Below are 12,632 nucleotides of genomic sequence, written 5' to 3'. Positions count from 1 at the left end.
GAAAAACGCAAGGGAAAAAAAGCAGCGTCGTAAAAGAGGTGACGGAGCTGTCCTCTCAATAAGAAGGGTGCCAGCGAGCCTTGCTCTCGCTTACGGCCACACCCCCTTGAGCACGCCTGATCTCGTCTGATCTCGGAAGCTAAACAGGGATGGGCCTGGTTAGTACTTGGATGGGAGACCGCCTGGGAGTACCAGGTGCTGTGAGCTTTTAAGCGCAGGAGGCGCCCTATCCCCGCTCGCTCGCTCATTCCCCTGTTCACACGTGCAGTGCGGCTTGTCCGTCTCTTTATTTGTCAGCTTTGGCGAGACACGGGTGCTTGTGTATTAGCGTGAGCGTTTTTTATTCTGATCATGAACAGTTTAACAAGTCCGCAAAGGATCGAGGAAAGGTTTATCGCCAGCTGAAAAGAGACACAGCGCTTCGGCTGAGGAGACTTGTTCGGCTGGCGTTCGGAGAGTCGCGTTTTTCAGAATTGTATTGAGATCGTTTTCCACAGAGCTCAGATGTCAAAGCACAGCAGCAGCTCTCCACAGCGATCCTCTATAGCGCCCTTTCTCCCGCAGCTCCGTCCTCATTGGAAGGAAGCAAGAGTGAAAGGCTGAAGTGAAATAGAGCGGGGACGAAGGCAGTGAAGAGAGAGAACGTGGGAAGAAGAGAAAAACGCAAGGTAAAAAAAGCAGCGTCGTAAAAGAGGTGACGGAGCTGTCCTCTCAATAAGAAGGGTGCCAGCGAGCCTTGCTCTCGCTTACGGCCACACCCCCTTGAGCACGCCTGATCTCGTCTGATCTAGGAAGCTAAACAGGGATGGGCCTGGTTAGTACTTGGATGGGAGACCGCCTGGGAATACCAGGTGCTGTAAGCTTTTAAGCAAAGGAGGCGCCCTATCCCCGCTAGCTCGCTCATTCCCCTGTTCACACGTGCAGTGCGGCTTGTCCGTCTATTTGTCAGCTTTGGCGAGACACGGGTGCTTGTGTATTAGCGTGAGCGTTTTCTATTCTGATCAAGTCCGCAAAGGATCGAGGAAAGGTTTATCGCCAGCTGAAAAGAGACACAGCGCTTCGGCTGAGGAGACTTGTTCGGCTGGCGTTCGGAGAGTCGCGTTTTTCAGAATTGTATTGAGATCGTTTTCCACAGAGCTCAGATGTCAAAGCACAGCAGCAGCTCTCCACAGCGATCCTCTATAGCGCCCTTTCTCCCGCAGCTCCGTCCTCATTGGAAGGAAGCAAGAGTGAAAGGCTGAAGTGAAATAGAGCGGGGACGAAGGCAGTGAAGAGAGAGAACGTGGGAAGAAGAGAAAAACGCAAGGTAAAAAAAGCAGCGTCGTAAAAGAGGTGACGGAGCTGTCCTCTCAATAAGAAGGGTGCCAGCGAGCCTTGCTCTCGCTTACGGCCACACCCCCTTGAGCACGCCTGATCTCATCTGATCTCGGAAGCTAAACAGGGATGGGCCTGGTTAGTACTTGGATGGGAGACCGCCTGGGAATACCAGGTGCTGTAAGCTTTTAAGCGCAGGAGGCGCCCTATCCCCGCTCGCTGGCTCATTCCCCTGTTCACAAGTGCAGTGCGGCTTGTCCGTCTGTTTATTTGTCAGCTTTGGCGAGACACGGGTGCTTGTGTATTAGCGTGAGCGTTTTTCATTCTGATCATGAACAGTTTAACAAGTCCGCAAAGGATCGAGGAAAGGTTTATCGCCAGCTGAAAAGAGACACAGCGCTTTGGCTGTGGAGACTTGTTCGGCTGGCGTTTGGAGAGTCGCGTTTTTCAGAATTGTATTGAGATCGTTTTCCACAGAGCTCAGATGTCAAAGCACAGCAGCAGCTCTCCACAGCGATCCTCTATAGCCCCCTTTCTCCCGCAGCTCCGTCCTCATTGGAAGGAAGCAAGAGTGAAAGGCTGATGTGAAATAGAGCGGGGACGAAGGCAGTGAAGAGAGAGAACGTGGGAAGAAGAGAAAAACGCAAGGGAAAAAAAGCAGCGTCGTAAAAGAGGTGACGGAGCTGTCCTCTCAATAAGAAGGGTGCCAGCGAGCCTTGCTCTTGCTTACGGCCACACCCCCTTGAGCACGCCTGATCCCGTCTGATCTCGGAAGCTAAACAGGGATGGGCCTGGTTAGTACTTGGATGGGAGACCGCCTGGGAATACCAGGTGCTGTAAGCTTTTAAGCGCAGGAGGCGCCCTATCCCCGCTCGCTCGCTCATTCCCCTGTTCACACGTGCAGTGCGGCTTGTCCGTCTGTTTATTTCTCAGCTTTGGCGAGACACGGGTGCTTGTGTATTAGCGTGAGCGTTTTTTATTCTGATCAGGAACAGTTTTACAAGTACGCAAAGGATCGAGGAAAGGCTTATCGCCAGCTGAAAAGAGACACAGCGCTTCGGCTGTGGAGACTTGTTCGGCTGGCGTTCGGAGAGTCGCATTTTTCAGAATTGTATTGAGATCGTTTTCCACAGAGCTCAGATGTCAAAGCACAGCAGCAGCTCTCCACAGCGATCCTCTATAGCGCCCTTTCTCCCGCAGCTCCGTCCTCATTGGAAGGAAGCAAGAGTGAAAGGCTGAAGTGAAATAGAGCGGGGACGAAGGCAGTGAAGAGAGAGAACGTGGGAAGAAGAGAAAAACGCAAGAGAAAAAAAGCAGCGTCGTAAAAGAGGTGACGGAGCTGTCCTCTCAATAAGAAGGGTGCCAGCGAGCCTTGCTCTCGCTTACGGCCACACCCCCTTGAGCACGCCTGATCTCGTCTCATCTCGGAAGCTAAACAGGGATGGGCCTGGTTAGTACTTGGATGGGAGACCGCCTGGGAATACCAGGTGCTGTAAGCTTTTAAGCGCAGGAGGCGCCCTATCCCCGCGCGCTCGCTCATTCCCCTGTTCACACGTGCAGTGCGGCTTGTCCGTCTGTTTATTTGTCAGCTTTGGCGAGACACGGGTGCTTGTGTATTAGCGTGAGCGTTTTTTATTCTGATCATGAACAGTTTAACAAGTCCGCAAAGGATCGAGGAAAGGTTTATCGCCAGCTGAAAAGAGACACAGCGCTTCGGCTGTGGAGACTTTATTAATAAGGCCCCTCAGTAGTTGAGATCTCTGTTATTCCCATCTAGAAACATGCAATCAGCATGTTATTGCTGAAGCAATAGTCACAACATTATTCCACACCTGGGTGAGATGCGGGTTATGATGACAGTCATGCTTTCTACACCTTATACTGAGCTCAGAAATGGACCAAGCGGACATCTCACGAGCAGATCCCTCCGCGTATAAGAAAGGCAACTTGTCTCAGCAAAAATACAAAAAGGCAAAAACCCCACACTTGGAATGCAAACGTACCCTAAAAAGGAAACACGGTTTTAAAACGAACTTGATTTTCCCCTGGAGAAACCTTTTTATGGACACACATCGCATCTATTACACATGTAGAACTAAATATAAAGATAAAACTTAATATAAGAAGTCATGACATATCACACATGACGAAGTCTAGTCCAGAATAAACAGTTTACACTGACCCACCTTTATTTACCCTGGTCACTCACTTCTATTAACTGTTTAACTGGGTAACAAATTAATATTTGTTTCAATTTGGGATCTACACCTGGGAGCCCTGAAATGTTGGCCAGAGGGGAGAAGCTGATATTCAGACGTGAGAATATATTAAAATAAAGGATCTGATGTTGTTTTTCACCTGTCTAATCAAAGCTTGTTCAAAAATTATCTGATTATAGGACACACGAGTTTATAATCATACTCATTCCACTTTTTAACCCCGTATATATGCACAATATGAAACGTATATACACTAAATCTCACGTGTGACTCCCATAATATACATTTCTTTACGAAAATTAGGAACACTTACTACAATTATCAACCCCCCATGACGAGGCAATATTTCATACCTTTGTTTCTTTGTGGGTTCAAAGTTCTGTCCTGTCGTTTCACACGTAATGTTTTGGTAGTTATCTCAATTTTCCTTTGCAATTATCTCCAAGATCATCATCAACTTTTTGTAAAACGCTATGCACAACTGATATTTAAAGAAAGTCCTGTACCAAAACGTCTTCGTAGGGAAAGACAACTTTTTTTCCTTACGTTAGTCGCTACACGGTTACTCAAAAAATCCATTCACCGCCTTTAAAAAAAAAGTTTCGTTTTTTATTGTGGTTCACTGACATTTCTGTCACAATTCTGAGGGACCCCAAATAAAATTCACTTGCCGGTATAAAGACGCCGGCGAGGATAAGACAGGTATCGAGCCACCTGCGTATCTAGCGGACGTTTAAAATAAAAAAATGGCGTGTAATGTTGCGAAGGGCTACTGTTTTTTTTATAGTTTGTCGATTGTAAGGGACGTGGGCCGCGACAGAAATACTGGACGGGGTGGGAAAAGGTTTATTGATGGTTTATTGTACCGCAACGGTCACAATTGACTCACCAGCAAAGATGGCGCCGAGGCCACATCGGCTCCCTCCCGCCCTGCCTCGCACCGAAGCTCGAGATGCGGAGCGCGACGCCAAACCGCCAGTCCACGGGCGCGGGCGCCGGACATAGACGTCATAAACCCTTCCGAGGCGCAGGAATTATAGATCACTGTAGTTTCTTCTGGACCCGGGTTAGGGACAGTGTGCCCTCCGTGAGAGTCTTCTGAGGAAGCCAGTGTCTCATGGGTGTCCAGGCTTGGTACCATCTGTCCATCACAGGACACACAGACACACACACTCACACACCCTGGACAGGACACCAGTCCATCACAGGACACACACACACTCACTCACACACCCTGGACAGGACACCAGTCCATCACAGGACATACACACACCCTAGATAGGACACCAGTCCATCACAGGACACACACACTCACACACCCTGGACAGGACACCAGTCACTCACAGGATACACACACACACTCACACACCCTGAACAGGACACCAGTCCCTCACAGGACACACACACACAACCTGGATAGGACACCAGTCCCTCACAGGACACTCAGACACACACACTCACACACCCTGGACAGGAACCAGTCCATCACATGACAAACACACATTCACTCACACACCCTGGACAGGACAGCACTCCATCATAGGACACACACACACCAGGGCCAGTTTTCCCAGAAGCCAATTAGCCCAAAAGCCTGTCTTTGGACCCGAAGAACACAGGGAGAACATGCAGACTCCACACAGACAGCCCCCCCCCCCCCCCCGGGTCCAGACCCGAGCCCGGAGCCCCCCCGCGCTGAACCCCTCCGTACAGACGGCCGCACACAGCTCCGTTGTTCCCGATTCCCGAGGTGATCTGTTAAAAGAAGCCGGTGTGTTGCCTCCAGGTGACATTTCCTACTGGAGTCAGGACAGGAGGCTCTTCTGTACACAGAAGGGGATGGGGGTGGGGAACAAGCCGCCCAGCCCTGTGGTTGAAGCCGATACCCCGGCTTCTCTCCAGACACAGCTGGGTGAGCTCCTCCAGTCAGTACAGGGGGCTCTACTGTACACAGAGGGTGGCGGGGGTGTGGAACAACTCCTTTGTTCGGGGCCTTGGGGCATTCTTGTTGTGAAAGGCGCTATATAAAAAAAACTGAATTGAAATTGAATCTTATAGGTTTGGGTTTTTCAGAGATCTTGTCAGAGATCTTGTCTGACGTGCCCGTTTCAAAAACGTAACGACACTCCTCACGTCCGAGCGCCGCCGGTCTGTGACGTAACGTATCCTTACACAACCATGACGGTTTCATCATGGACAGCACGAAAGCCCGAAAAGTGGTTGACGTTTTAATTTGGCAACGCCACGATGGATCCCAGTTTTTTTTTTTTATTTTGGAGGCCAAAAAGGACAAAAAAGGAAACGTCCGGAGTGGATCGATGGTCATCTCTGCGGTTGTTCTGATGTTCTGAAAAAACAAAACAAAAAAAAAAACGGCTCGCTTGCCCGGTCGTGTAGTGTTTCCACACCCCACGCAAATCAACTTCTCTTCGCCCCCGGGGGCTCGTCGCCCGCAGCACCCCTCTCACGTGATAGGGGCTTCCCCCGGCTGTGACGTACTTACCCCACCCCCTTTTCCACCAACGTCATACCGAAGGTTGCGCTTCGGGCCGCGGCGATGTTGACGGACTGTCTTGTAGCGTGAGAAGGGTTTAAATTTCGACTTAAGGAGTTGGCCATCGTTATATTTCGCGAGGTATCATACGGGGGGAAAAAGAACATTTATATTTATCAACCTACTAGTAATACTGGGTGGATGTCACGTTCCCCAAAGTTCAGTGCCTCTCTCTAATAAAGTAGAAACGTGACATTGAACTCCGTTCGAAACAGGAGAAATCACCAGGACACGATACAACTGACGTCCGGAAAAGAAAAAAAGAACTCCTATTCCCATTTGTAATGACCCCGTAGTGTTTTTCCCGGTGTGCGCTCATCTTTCGGAGACCCGTTTCTCTCTGGTGTTTTGCTGTTGGAATAAATGCCGAGGTGACCCTTCTGTGTGGAGTCTGCGTGTTCTCTCCAGCGGGTCGTTTCCTACACCGCAGGGGCTGATCGAACCGGGGTCTCCCAATCGTCACAGAAGTGTGTGTCATTTTGGGTGGTGGTGGGGGGGTGCATCGGGGATACTGCGCCCCGAGGGGATAACCTCTCACCTTACTCCGGACGAAGGGAGAAGACCTGTACCTTCACGAGTCCGGGTTGTGAAAACTTCTTCTGGCAGTTCAAAACGTTTCGAAGAGACTACAGCGCTACCCTGTTTTCCATTTCTATCGTGTATTATTATACAGTCATAAGTATCTGTACTGATCACAGATCCCCCTCTCACTACCAGGACTGAAGCCCAGTGCAGCACGAATAATAATAATAATAATTAATCCGTCTGGACTCTCCACTCAGAGCTCTTCCCAGGTCAGGGGGATCCCCTCCAGCCCCCCCAGTGTGCAGCCCCCACGTGGATGATGCTCCAGTCCGCTCAGCACACAGCAGCTCTCAGTGGGGAGGAGAGCAGAGGGATGGAGCCAGTTCAGAGAGGGGGGGTGATAAGGAGGCCATGATGGGTCAAGACCAGGGGGGGAATCAGGCCAGGACACTGGGGTAACACCCCTACTCCTCTCCAGAAACACCCCGGGATTGTTAATGAGCACAGAGAGTCAGGACCTCGGTTTGACGTCTTATCCGAAGGACGGCGCCTGTTTACAGTCCAGTGTCCCCCGTCACTATACTGGGGCATCAGGACCCACACAGACCGCAGGGTGAAAGCGCCCCCTGCTGGCCCCACTCACACCTCTCCCAGCAGCAACCTCAGTTTTTCCCAGGAGTCTCCCCTCCAGGTACTGACCAGGCTTCTACCTGCTGGGCTCCAGTGGGGAGGGGGCTGCTAGCTGGGAGCTGCAGGGTGAGATGGCTGCTGGGCAAACGATGGCTAAAGAGCTTCCTAGGACACCCTGGAGTTCGTGGTCAACTTCCTTCTCTTCAGACGGAGGTGGCTTGAAATCTGTCTCGTTTCAAGGAGTATTGGACACGATGCCCCCCCTGCTTTAGCCCCGCTAACTGGTGGCACGCCGACAACGAGGGCTCTCGGCCTCAATCCATCAACCACAAACTCTCCGGGATGAAAGAGAAAGACAGACTCTGTTTGTTCGTTTCGGGGGGGGAGGGAAAAAACCAAAAGCTTTTTTTAAAAAACATTTTAATGATGCTTAACAAAAGAACAAAAATTACAATACAGATTAATGTCAAGGGACACACCCCCCCCCCCATCTTACGATCATCACAGGACCTTAAAATAATACTTAATAATACAAGGTCATGCAGACGATCTGAGGACTCAGGTGGAGATAATGTGAAAGTTTTCCACAGTCCAGTCTGGGGTCCCTCAGCTTCAGTCCAGACTGGGGTCTGGGGTCCCTCAGCTTCAGTCCAGACTGGGGTCCCTCAGCTTCAGTCCAGACTGGGATCTGGGGTCCCTCAGCTCCGGTCCAGTCCAGTCTGGGGCCCCTCAGCTCTGGTCCAGTCCAGTATGGGGCCCCTCAGCTCCAGTGCAGTCCAGTCCAGTCTGGTGTCCCTCAGCTCCAGTGCAGCCCAGTCTGGGGTCCCTCAGCTTCGGTCCAGCACAGTCTGGGGTCCCTCAGCTTCGGTCCAGCACAGACTGGGGTCCCTCAGCTTCGGCCCAGCACAGTCTGGGGTCCCTCAGCTTCAGTCCAGACTGGTGTCCCTCAGCTTCGGCCCAGCACAGACTGGGGTCCCTCAGCTTCGGTCCAGACTGGGGTCCCTCAGCTCCAGTGCAGTCCAGACTGGGGTCCCTCAGCTTCGGTCCAGCACAGACTGGGGTCTCTCAGCTTCGGTCCAGACTGGGGTCCCTCAGCTTCAGTCCAGCACAGTCTGGGGTCCCTTAGCTTTGGTCCAGTCCAGTCTGGGGTCCCTCAGCTTCGGTCCAGCACAGCCTGGGGCCCCTCAGCTCCAGTCCAGTCCAGTCTGGGGCCCCTCAGCTTTGGTCCAGCACAGTCTGGAGTCCCTCAGCTTCGGTCCAGCACAGACTGGGGTCCCTCAGCTTTGGCCCAGCACAGACTGGGGTCCCTCAGCTTCGGTCCAGCACAGACTGGGGTCCCTCAGCTCCAGTCCAGTCCAGTCTGGTGTCTCTCAGCTCCGGTCCAGTGCAGTCTGGGGTCCCTCAGCTTCGGTCCAGCACAGTCTGGGGTCCCTTGGCTCCAGTCCAGTCCAGTCTGGTGTCCCTCAGCTCCAGTCCAGTCCAGTCCAGTCCAGTCCTTGGTGGGGAAGGCGACTCCGATCTTAGCTGGCACAGAACCAGGAAAGGAACCTGGAAAGAATATTGTTATTGCAGGTGTGAGGGACACAGACACGGACATCACCATGACATCAAACAGCAAGAGGAGACTCCTTCTTGAATCACAGACACGACCGGGCGGCGTCCCCCTGTCTGCTCACCTGCACCTCCTCTTCTTCTTCTTGTCCTTCCCGGCAGCCTGCTCCTCCTCTCCCTCGCTCTTCCTCTCCTGACACACGGTCTCCGCCGCCTCCATCGGCTCGTCCTTATCATCTGTCTCCACCGACATGCAGCTCAGGGACTTTAAAAAGACGCACCAGCACTTCTGAAGCAGAGACAGGAGAGTCACGTTAAGAGTCGGACTGGACACTCCAGGACATGAACACTGCACTGAGAGAGAGAGGGGTTCATACACACACACTGACTGGACACTCCAGTACATGAACACTGCACTGAGAGAGAGAGGGGTTCATACACACACACTGACTGGACACTGGACAGGAGTAAAGAGAGAATCAGAGCATTACCCACTTTCTTTTTCTTCTGTCTCACAGGAGGTGGTGATTGGACCTCCTCCAGCTGGAGTCCGAGTAGGGAGAGAGGGGGCAGGAGAGGGACAGCACAGGGAGAGAAAGAGAGAGACAGGTGAGTCAAGTGTCCCAAGAGTACAGAGACTCTGCTGAGATCACACTCGCAGTGAGTGAGCCTGGGTGTAGCCCACTAATACTGACCCACTGTACACCATAGGACAGAGAAGAGGAGGAGAGAGACACACTGACTGGACACCACAGCACAGAGAGGAGGAGGAGAGAGACAGTGACAGACAGGGCTGACAAGACAGACAAGATGGCGAAACTCCACCACAGACAGGACAGGAGGTAGGGTGGGACCAGCACTGACCTTCTTCCTCTCTCCTGCCGGAGGAGCTGTCTCCACCTCCTCTTCCTCCTGCAAGTCAAGAGACAGGCTGAGAGAGAGACGGGCTGGTGGGACATCGGCGAACAGAGCTGAAGGCAGAGAGCCCCCTGTACTGACTGGAGGAGCTCACCCAGGCTTTTGGGCTAATTGGCTTCTGGGAAAACTGGCCCTGGTGTGTGTGTGTCCTGTGATGGAGTGCTGTCCTGTCCAGGGTGTGTGAGTGAGTGTGTGTTTGTCATGTGATGGACTGGTTCCTGTCCAGGGTGTGTGAGTGTGTGTCTGAGTGTCCTGTGAGGGACTGGTGTCCTATCCAGGTTGTGTGTGGGTGTCCTGTGAGGGACTGGTGTCCTGTTCAGGGTGTGTGAGTGTGTGTGTGTGAGTGTGTGTGTGTGTGTGTGTGTGTGTGAGTGTGTGTGTGTGTGTGAGTGTGAGTGTGAGTGTGAGTGTGTGTGTGTGTATGTGCGTGTGTGTGTCCTGTGAGTGACTGGTTCCTGTCCAGGGTGTGTGAGTGTGTGTCTGAGTGTCCTGTGAGGGACTGGTGTCCTATCCAGGTTGTGTGTGTGTGTCCTGTGAGGGACTGGTGTCCTGTTCAGGGTGTGTGTGTGTGTGTGTGTGAGTGTGTGTGAGTGTGAGTGTGAGTGTGTGTGTGTGTCCTGTGAGTGACTGGTGTCCTGTCCAGGGTGTGTGAGTGAGTGTGTGTGTGTCCTGTGATGGACAGATGGTACCAAGCCTGGACACCCATGAGACACTGGCTTCCTCAGAAGACTCTCACGGAGGGCACACTGTCCCTAACCCGGGTCCAGAAGAAACTACAGTGATCTATAATTCCTGCGCCTCGGAAGGGTTTATGACGTCTGTGTCCGGCGCCCGCGCCCGTGGACTGGCGGTTTGGCGTCGCGCTCCGCAGCTCGAGCTTCGGTGCGAGGCAGGGCGGGAGGGAGCCGATGTGGCCTCGGTGCCATCTTTGCTGGTGAGTCAATTGTGACCGTTGCGGTACAATAAACCATCAATAAACCTTTTCCCACCCCGTCCAGTATTTCTGTCGCGGCCCACGTCCCTTACAATCGACAAACTATTAAAAAAAAACAGTAGCCCTTCGCAACATTACACGCCATTTTTTTTATTTTAAACGTCCGCTAGATACGCAGGTGGCTCGATACCTGTCTTATCCTCGCCGGCGTCTTTATACCGGCAAGTGAATTTTATATGGGGTCCCTCAGAATTGTGACAGAAATGTCAGTGAACCACAATAAAAAACGAAACTTTTTTTTTAAAGGCGGTGAATGGATTTTCTGAGTAACCGTGTAGCGACTAACGTAAGGAAAAAAAAAGTTGTCTTTCCCTACGAAGACGTTTTGGTACAGGACTTTCTTTAAATATCAGTTGTGCATAGCGTTTTACAAAAAGTTGATGATGATCTTGGAGATAATTGCAAAGGAAAATTGAGATAACTACCAAAACATTACGTGTGAAACGACAGGACAGAACTTTGAACCCACAAAGAAACAAAGGTATGAAATATTGCCTCGTCATGGGGGGTTGATAATTGTAGTAAGTGTTCCTAATTTTCGTAAAGAAATGTATATTATGGGAGTCACACGTGAGATTTAGTGTATATACGTTTCACATTGTGCATATATACGGGGTTAAAAAGTGGAATGAGTATGATTATAAACTCGTGTGTCCTATAATCAGATAATTTTTGAACAAGCTTTGATTAGACAGGTGAAAAACAACATCAGATCCTTTTTTTAATATATTCTCACGTCTGAATATCAGCTTCTCCCCTCTGGCCAACATTTCAGGGCTCCCAGGTGTAGATCCCAAATTGAAACAAATATTAATTTGTTACCCAGTTAAACAGTTAATAGAAGTGAGTGACCAGGGTAAATAAAGGTGGGTCAGTGTAAACTGTTTATTCTGGACCAGACTTCGTCATGTGTGATATGTCATGACTTCTTATATGAAGTTTTATCTTTATATTTAGTTCTACATGTGTAATAGATGCGATGTGTGTCCATAAAAAGGTTTCTCCAGGGGAAAATCAAGTTCGTTTTAAAACCGTGTTTCCTTTTTAGGGTACGTTTGCATTCCAAGTGTGGGGTTTTTGCCTTTTTATCATATTTTGGATGTGAATCCGTGGTATTTTTGCTGAGACAAATTGCCTTTCTTATACGCGGAGGGATCTGCTCGTGAGATGTCCGCTTGGTCCATTTCTGAGCTCAGTATAAGGTGTAGAAAGCATGACTGTCATCATAACCCGCATCTCACCCAGGTGTGGAATAATGTTGTGACTATTGCTTCAGCAATAACATGCTGATTGCATGTTTCTAGATGGGTATAACAGAGATCTCAACTACTGAGGGGCCTTATTAATAAAGTCTCCACAGCCGAAGCGCTGTGTCTCTTTTCAGCTGGCGATAAACCTTTCCTCGATCCTTTGCGGACTTGTAAAACTGTTCCTGATCAGAATAAAAAACGCTCACGCTAATACACAAGCACCCGTGTCTCGCCAAAGCTGACAAATAAACAGACGGACAAGCCGCACTGCACGTGTGAACAGGGGAATGAGCGAGCGAGCGGGGATAGGGGGCCTCCTGCGCTTAAAAGCTTACAGCACCTGGTATTCCCAGGCGGTCTCCCATCCAAGTACTAACCAGGCCCATCCCTGTTTAGCTTCGGAGATCAGACGAGATCAGGCGTGCTCAAGGGGGTGTGGCCGTAACCGAGAGCAAGGCTCGCTGGCACCCTTCTTATTGAGAGGACAGCTCCGTCACCTCTTTTACGACGCTGCTTTTTTTCCCTTGCGTTTTTCTCTTCTTTCCACGTTCTCTCTCTTCACTGCCTTCGTCCCCGCTCTATTTCACTTCAGCCTTTCACTCTTGCTTCCTTCCAATGAGGATGGAGCAGCGGGAGAAAGGGCGCTATAGAGGATCGCTGTGGAGAGCTGCTGCTGT

General features: G+C 50.9%; 2 non-coding genes and 4 pseudogenes across 2 annotated transcripts; 5 read left to right on the top strand and 1 right to left on the bottom strand.

Moving 5' to 3' along the window:
* Window positions 1-88: 88 nt before the first annotated feature.
* Window positions 89-207, top strand: LOC148670786 (5S ribosomal RNA; annotated as a pseudogene).
* Window positions 208-744: 537 nt separating this feature from the next.
* LOC148670785 (5S ribosomal RNA) lies at window positions 745-863 on the top strand (annotated as a pseudogene).
* A 519-nt stretch (window positions 864-1,382) lies between these two features.
* Window positions 1,383-1,501, top strand: LOC148670784 (5S ribosomal RNA). Its single transcript, XR_015939136.1, has one exon. It is a non-coding gene; the product is annotated as a 5S ribosomal RNA (ribosomal RNA).
* Window positions 1,502-2,038: 537 nt separating this feature from the next.
* Window positions 2,039-2,157, top strand: LOC148670783 (5S ribosomal RNA). The gene has a single exon (XR_015938822.1). It is a non-coding gene; the product is annotated as a 5S ribosomal RNA (ribosomal RNA).
* A 537-nt stretch (window positions 2,158-2,694) lies between these two features.
* On the top strand, window positions 2,695-2,813 carry LOC148670782 (5S ribosomal RNA; annotated as a pseudogene).
* Window positions 2,814-12,283: 9,470 nt separating this feature from the next.
* LOC148670781 (5S ribosomal RNA) lies at window positions 12,284-12,402 on the bottom strand (annotated as a pseudogene).
* Window positions 12,403-12,632: the final 230 nt, after the last annotated feature.

The sequence above is a fragment of the Lepisosteus platostomus genome, chromosome 5, assembly GCF_059453375.1.
Source record: "Lepisosteus platostomus isolate fLepPlt1 chromosome 5, fLepPlt1.hap1, whole genome shotgun sequence".
In the NCBI taxonomy this organism is placed as follows: domain Eukaryota; kingdom Metazoa; phylum Chordata; class Actinopteri; order Semionotiformes; family Lepisosteidae; genus Lepisosteus; species Lepisosteus platostomus.
The sequence above is the reverse complement of the archived record's forward strand: the minus strand, read 5'-3'. Positions and strand labels throughout refer to the sequence as shown.